The sequence below is a fragment of the Otolemur garnettii genome, unplaced genomic scaffold (genome assembly GCF_000181295.1).
Source record: "Otolemur garnettii isolate 467f Iridium unplaced genomic scaffold, OtoGar3 scaffold00160, whole genome shotgun sequence".
Classification (NCBI taxonomy): domain Eukaryota; kingdom Metazoa; phylum Chordata; class Mammalia; order Primates; family Galagidae; genus Otolemur; species Otolemur garnettii.
The window spans coordinates 3,581,171-3,588,075 of record NW_003852555.1 but is presented as its reverse complement, the minus strand read 5'-3'; positions in this window follow the sequence as shown (position 1 = coordinate 3,588,075).

The following is a 6,905-nucleotide window of genomic DNA, read 5'->3' as shown; positions in this document are numbered from 1 at the left end:
TTCATGTGTCTGTAGGTCGTGTGCCTGTCTTCTTCAGAGAAGTTTCTCTTCAAGTCCCTTGCCCACCCTGAGATGGGATCACTTGTTCTTTTCTTGCTAATACGTTTGAGTTCTCTGTGGATTCTGGTTATTAACCCTTTGTCAGAGACATAACCTGCAAATATCTTCTCCCATTCTGAGGACTGTCTGCTTCCTTTACTTACTGTGTTCTTGGCTGTGCAGAAGCTTTTTAGTTTGATCAGGTCCCAGTAATGTATTTTCGATGTTGCTTCAATTGTCTGGGGGAGGGGTCCTCCTCATAAAATATTCACCCAGGCCGATTTCTTCAAGAGTTTTCCCTGCACTTTCTTCTAGTATTTTTATAATTTCATGTCTTAAGTTTAAATGTTTAATTCATTGAGAGTCTATCTTAGTTAAAGGTGAGAGGTGTGGATCCAGTTTCAGTCTTCTACAGGTCACCAGCCAGTTAACCCAGCACCATTTGTTAAATAGGGAATCTTTTCCCCACTCAATGTTTTTAATTGGCTTGTCAAAGGTCAGGTACCAGTAAGTAGCTGGATTCATCTGTTGGCTCTCTATTCTATTCCATACATCTACCTCTCTATTTTTGTGCCAGTACCATCCTGTTTTGATCACTATGGATTCATAGTATAATCTAAGGTCTGGTAGGGTGATTCCTCCTGTTTTGCTTTTATTCCTGAGTAATGTCTTGGCTACTCGAGGTTTTTTCTGGTTCCATATAAAATGAAGTATTATTTTTTCAAGATCTCTAAAATATAACAGTGGAGCTTTAATAGGGCCTGAATTAAAATTGTATATTGTTTTGGGTAGTATGGACATTATAGCAATGTTGATTCTTCCCAGCTATGAGCATGGTATATTTTTCCATTTGTTAACATTTTTAGCTATTTCTTTTCTTAGAGTTTCATAGTTCTCTATATAGAGATCATTCACATCCTTTGTTAGATCAACTCCCAAATATTTCATCTTCTTTGGCACTACTGTAAATGGAATAGAGTCCTTGACTGTTTTTTCAGCTTGACTATTGTTGGTATATATAAAGGCTACAGATTTTTGAGTGTTGATTTTGTAACCTGAGACACTGCTGTATTCCTTGATCACTTCTAAGAGTTTTGTAGTACAATCCCTCTTTGTACTACAACCAGATATACAATCATATCATCTGCAAAGTGTGAAAGTTTGATCTCTTCTGATCTTATATGGATACCATTAATCACCTTTTCTTCCTAATTGTGATGGCTAAAACTTCCATTACAATGTTAAAGAGCAGTGGAGACAATGGGCAAACTTGCCTGGTTCCTGATCTGAGTGGAAATGATTTCAATTTAACTCCATTTAATGCAATATTGGCTGTGGGTTTGCTGTAGATGGCCTCTATCAGTTTAAGAAATATCCCTTCTATACCTAATTTTCTTAAGTGTTCAGATCATGAATGGATGCTGGATAGGAAGACACTTTTTAATGTTGATGAGTGTAATAACAAATGAATGCAGTCCCTCTAGCTCTGCAAAAAGGCAGGGCCTCCATTTCAAAAGAAGCCTGGCTTACATGAAATAGCCCAGGCCTGAGCAACTGGGTTTCCTATCTAGCTCTGAATGGGGAATCCTGTATCACTTGTAAAAACATGTATTTCAAGATACTGTCAGTCTGTTTTTTGACTGAGGAAGTTAAAAAAAAAAGTCACAATGCACAAGGTCACTGTATTCAGTGAGAGTAGTTGTTGGCCCCCTAAAATTTTGACATTTACACTGCAGAGAATGATGGAGTATGGGTGGAAATATAGCATAGGCAGACATTTTAGAGGACTTATGCAGGATGCCCCAGGCCTCAGCACACCCTGCTCAACAAGCTTGGTGAGGGGGTTCGGAATGTTTGCTAGAATAGTTAGAAACATAGTTTGGGGACATAATTTAAAATCTCAGTAGTTTAGCAGAAACAGGATATCAGCAGAGTTAGGAAGGGATTAAAATTACCCTTGGGCTGAGACAATCTAGGTTGAAGGCTATAACCATTCCTCTCCCATTGCTTAAGGCAACTTTGTTTGTTACCTACTTAGTTCCCCCCTTGAGAATTGTTCTGTGATTTAGTGCCTTCATTGTGATGACCGTTTTTTTGTAATCCAAAGACCACCCCAATGTTTAAGTCTTGAGACTATTAATTCTTTACTACTTCATTTTAGAAACACCCTAAAATCTTTTTTAAAAATTTTATTTCTTTTTTATTTTTATTAAATCATGGCTGTATACATTAATATAATCATGGAGTACAATATGCTGGTTTTATATACAATTTGAAATATTTTCATCAAAGTGCTTAACATAACCCTCACAGCATTTTTTAAATTATTATGTTTAGACATTTACATTCTACACCTAGTACATTTCACATGTACCCTTGTAAGATGCACTGTAGGTGTGGTCCCACCAATTACCCTCCCTCCACCTATCCTTCCCCCCTTCCCTCCCTTCCTTCTCCCCTTTCCCCTTCTTCTTGCACCCTAAAATCTTAAATAAAAACCTCCTGAGAATTTGAAACAGTGTGACATCTACCTGCTCTGCTGTAGGCTGATATATTGTCTGGTGTCTATCTCTCTAGGGTCTCAGCAGACTTTTTCACAGAAACACTGAGTGTTGATCTCTCTGTGCCATTTCCCCTCTGCCTCATCTCCAGACCTCAGGTGTTTGGGAAAGTCCCTTCTTGGGGAATCCTCAGTTTGCCTTGTTGTAGTTCTTTCCTGCAGTGCAACAACGGAGATAACATTTTAATACTTACAGATATGCTATGCATTGTGATTTGTTATACAATGGATGTTAGAAAAAGTTAAAAGGGAAATTTATGTTTGGAATCTTCTTTGTATTTTTAGAAATGTTCATTAATCTTTTACTAAAACATAATAACTGAAATGATTATAGTGCAATTAGTTGTCTTTCTGTACTTTAAATATTGCAAAGGAAAAAATATCAAGTGGGTTAGGTCATCAAACCTGACCTTTTAAAAAGATGTAATGTAATCCAAAGTCCCAAAGGCACTTTAAATTTGGGTTTGTTGTATAAAGTGTGCCATTTGGTTACAGAGAAATTAAACAAAGAAATCAATTGTCATTATTAGTGTAGAGCTTGCTGTTAATGAACCATTGCTGCAAAACTAATAGAGCCAGAGAAGTAAATGGTATTCCCAGTGCCACACATATTCCCCTAACATAATCAGGCAAGCCAGACCCAACCATGAAAGCTGTATTGATTTGCACTGTTTTTTAAATAGTAAGTAAAAAACAGCAGTGCCTTCTAGAAGGGGAAAAAATGACATGGTTACAAAAAATCATTTTCAATTTTCAAAAAACGCCTCTCCGACTGCAGAGCATGAAAAATATATCTTAACATAATTGTATGGCTCCGGAAAGCAGCCAAGGCAAAACTTCATGTATAGGTAGCAAAATAAACACCATAATTATATATTATGTAGAATACATTGATTAAAATTTCATTTGAATTTTAAAACTTCCAGTATCTTTTATCTAATTTTGCAACATGGCACACATTTGTCATTGAAACCAAGTGTTTGATACTTAATTATAAATAAAAATCTTTCATGTTTGAAAGCATGCACTGGGAAAAGAATTCCTATTTAATAAATGGTGCTGGGAGAACTGGTTAGCTACATGTAAAAGACTGAAACTGGACCTGCAGCTCTCACCACTGACAAATTTGACTCTTGCTGGATAAAAGATTTAAATTTAAGACACAAAACAATAAAAATTCTTGAAGAGAGTGTGGGGAAAATGTTTGACATAACTGGCATGAGGAAAGATTTTACGAAGGAGACTCCCTTGGCAATTGCAGTAACACCAAAAATAAATAAATGGGACATGATCAAGCTAGAAAGCTTCTGTACAACTAAGGGTACCACAACTAAAGCAAATCACCTTTAGAATGGGAGAAGATATTTGCATACTACAAATCAAACACAAGGCTGATAACTAGAATCTACATAGAACTCAAATTAATCAACAAGAAAATAGCAAAAAACTGCCTTTATACGCAGGAAAAAGACTTGAACAGAAACTTCTCTGAAGATGACAGATGAATGGCCAGCAAACATATGAAAAAATGTTCTTTGTCCTTAATCATCATAGAAATGCTAATCAGAACCCCTCTGAGATATCACCTAACTTCAGTGAGATTAGTGAATATCACAAAGTCCCCAAACTGCAGATGCTGGTGTGGATGCGGAGAGAGGGTAACACTTTGGCATTACTAGTGTGACTGCAAACTAATACAACCACTTTGGAAAGAGGTATGGAAAATTCTCAGAGAACTACAAGTCGACCTTCCATTTGCTCCTGCAATTCCATCACTAGGGATCCACCCAGAAGAACAAAAATTTTACTGCAAGGACGTTTGTACAGAAATGTTTACTGCAGTTCAATTTGCAATTGCTAAGATGTGTAAGGAACCCAAGTGCCCATCAATCCACGAATGAATTAACAAACTGTGGTATATCATGGAGTACTATTCAGCCATAAGATGGAAATTTTGCATCCTTTGTGTTTACCTAGATGGAGTTGAAACACATTCTTCTTAGTAAAGTGTCTCAAGACTGGAAAAGAACGTATCTAATGTCCTCAATACTAATATGAAAACAATATATAAACAACCATAGGCCCACATGAAAGAAAAAACACAAACATAGTCTAGCACAGGGGAGGGGAGAAGAAGAAAGGGGAAGGGAGAGGAGAGAGAGCAATCGGTGGGATCTCACCTAATACGCACAATGTGAGGGTTTTCAGCACTTTACCTGGGTAAAGTACTCAACTACAACTTGAACTTTACTTTAGAATTGAAAATAATGTAACCTAAACATTTGTACTCTCATATTAATTTGAAATTGAAAAAAAATCATTTGTATTTGGAAAGCATAGTCCTTTTTCAACCTATGGCATACATTGCAAGGCATAATACTCAAGAGAAAGTTTGGGTGTAAGTAGAAACTGCGGCTTCTCTCATTTAACCAATAATCTTTTGAACTCCATCTTTACCTGTTAGTAAGTAAACTGGGGAGAAATGTGTGTGTACATGAAAATAGTGCTGGTAGCAGGGTGGAGGCAGTAGTGGGGTTTTGACTGTAGAAGTGTTTTTCAACCTTTTTTTTTTAATATCATGGCACGCTTGAACTTATAGTTAAACACTTCCACAGCACACTTAAATTATCTCGATTAAAAAAAGTAAAATAAGAATATACTTTGCTTGGAACTTCTTCTGAAAATAATTTAATTAGTGATCTTTAAAGTTTTTCATGGCACACCCATTGAAAAATCACTGCTTTAAAAGAACTTGAGGCTCCATAAATTAGGTAACTAAAGGTAGCTTTTATAGCTCCTTTTGAAATCAATCCCACATGTCATCATTCTCCCCTCACACACAATAAAATAAAACACCCTACATATCAAACCCGATAGTCAGATACATTGTAAGCTATTTTCACACTGTTTTGTTAACACAAAGGAAGGACCATAAATAATTTTCCAGAAAAAAATTGATGCTTGAGAATTGTCTTTTAAGGCTTACTCTAAAACTAAACTTTGGAGAGAAAAAAATAGATTTCTGAGAGAAATTAAACCAATGATTCTTGTTCTTATAAGATGTTAAATATTTATTTATATATATAATATGGAAATGCCTCTTTTCTATTCTGCAATAAATAGCAAAGATAATAAAACCTATACCTACCCACAACCATATAAAATATTGATAAAATATCTTAATTGTAATATAAAGGAGGAATAGTGGAAAGTGATTTGTAGTCAATTATTTCAATATGATTGTAAATGCTTATATAACTTTATACTAGAAGAACCACTGAAGTAGTTGGATGTTCACACCAATGTGTGAGTTCACACATATGTGGATGACAGCTGTGAATATGGACTCATAAGGCAACTCAATAACACAACAAGATTTTCTCTTTAGGTGGGCTGTTCTTGGTAAACTTCCACATAAAACAAAATAAAACTGTACTGTATATGGTAGCTATCTTTTGGGAAATATCAATGAATATTGAAACTCTGAAAAAGTACTTTGCATGTATACATTAAACATAGGTGGCATTCATGTTCATGAAACTATAAACAAGAATGTCGCCTTCATGGTTGTCTAGTAAGACATTTCATACTTGTGTAGGGACATGGAACAAGGTCTTACTGTGCAGTATTCTTTGTAGTATCAGGGGATGTCAACTGTCACTAGACTTTCCTTCCAAAAAATTCATCTACCATGAATGAACAAACATAAAATGCCCTCAAATATTTGCCCAATTTAGGGGAACACTTTTATAGACTCTGATATGCTTTGTTTTGTTAGTTTTTAAGATATTGTTACTGTTGAATCCTTTATTATATTTTGATCTGCACTTTATACATAAGAAAAATTAAGGCAACCCCAAATCAGGCAACCCAACACCCCAGCAATAATTTTTGCTTTTTAACCACATGTTTGGGTATAGTCTGTTGGTCTAGTGATAAGCCCAAGACTGGACCTAGGTCCAGCTTTGTCACAGGTTAATTATGCTACTTGGATAAGTCAAATCTCCCCACTCTGTGTACATTTCTTATCCATAAAATAGAGTAATGTTCACACAGTCTACCTCATTATTAGGACACAATAGGACCACATGTGAAAATATATTTAGCAGTGACAGAGATGTGTCTTGTTAGGTCTCCATGGGAGGATCCAGCTGTTTTCTGCAACCTTACATAAGCTACAAAATGTAAAACAATATCACTCTTCTCACTAAAATTATATATGAGGACTGGAAATTAAATTCACGAATGCATCCTATAAAAAAGGGTTATATACCTCATTGCTGACTATCACTGTGGTCACCTTCAA